The sequence below is a fragment of the Elephantulus edwardii genome, unplaced genomic scaffold (genome assembly GCF_000299155.1).
Source record: "Elephantulus edwardii isolate Elephantulus edwardi_28Jun2011 unplaced genomic scaffold, EleEdw1.0 scaffold00446, whole genome shotgun sequence".
Classification (NCBI taxonomy): domain Eukaryota; kingdom Metazoa; phylum Chordata; class Mammalia; order Macroscelidea; family Macroscelididae; genus Elephantulus; species Elephantulus edwardii.
Window position 1 is genome coordinate 950,467 of NW_006400196.1, and position 1,294 is coordinate 951,760.

The following is a 1,294-nucleotide window of genomic DNA, read 5'->3' on the forward strand; positions in this document are numbered from 1 at the left end:
GTCCCTTCTGCAAGTGGCTTTTTGCTTCCGATGAGGGGGTCCCTATTGCTTGAAAAAAGAATATCACATGGCCAATCTGACAGCAGTTTTCCCCGCAAAATACCTGAGTGAGCAAGGAGGAAGATCTTGTCCTTCTGCAAGTGGCTTTTCGCCTCTGTCGACATTCCCAGGACACTCCTGTTGTATAAGAAATACCACGTGGTTGTTTTCAAGGCGATGCTAAAATCCAAGTGCGACAACAAAGTTTCCTTAACCAAAATGCCAAGAAAGGCTTGGAATTGAAACAGAACTTAATTGAAGAGCTTCGGAAATGTGTAGACACATACAAGTACCTCTTCATCTTCTCCGTGGTCAACATGGGGAACAGCAGGCTGAAGGATATCTGGAATGCCTGGAAGCATAGCCAGATGTTCTTTGGCAAAAACAGGGTGATGATAGTGGCCTTAGGTCGAAGCCCATCTGATTAGTACAGAGACAACCTGCACCAGGTGAGCAAGAAGCTGAAGGGTGAAGTTGATCTCCTTTTCACCAATCGCACTAAGCAAGAAGTGAATGACTAAATTCACAGAAATGGACTTTGCCCAAGCTGGTAATAAAGCAACTTTCACAGTGAGCCTGGATCCTGGGCCCCTGGAGCAGTTCACCCACTCCATGGAAGCACAGCTGAGGCAGCTGGGCCTGCCTACTGCCCTCAAGAAAGGTGTGGTGACACTGCTGTCTGACTATGAAGTATGTAAGGAGAGTGATGTGCTGACCCCAGAGCAAACATGCGTCCTGAAGCTTTTTGGTTATGAGATGGCTGAATTCAAAGTGACTGTCAAGTACATGTGGGACTCACAGTCTGGAAGGTTTGAACAAATGGGCAACAAATTGCCTGAGAGTGCAACTGAGTTGGAAGAAGAGTCAAAGGAATATGACGACTGACTGGGATGCTTAGAGTGGCAGCCTCTGGCGCTTTCCAGGTCTCCCCTTGTCTGGATCAGCAGGACAGTGGCACCAGCTTGAGAGAACAGTTATCTCTTCTGCTACAGATGAAGATAAGGGAGAGTGAAAGAGACTGTGTTTCTGTAAAGAGTACAACTTCACCTGCAGGACTATTTCCTATGGACAGCAAAAGAAACTTTACATACAAAAAGAAGGTTTGGGGCTTGTGCTTTTGTCTGCACTGCAGGATTCTTGTTTACCTCATGAGCCAACTTCCACTTCTGACCACTATGATCAGCAGCCATGAGGGTTCTGGGTTCTCCAGCCCTGGGCACCCCTTGTTTGAACAGGGATCTTCTGAGGAAAATAA

General features: G+C 46.9%; 1 pseudogene; it reads left to right on the forward strand.

Annotated features, from left to right (window-relative positions):
- The first annotated feature begins 216 nt into the window (after positions 1-216).
- On the forward strand, positions 217-924 carry LOC102872969 (annotated as a pseudogene).
- Positions 925-1,294: the final 370 nt, after the last annotated feature.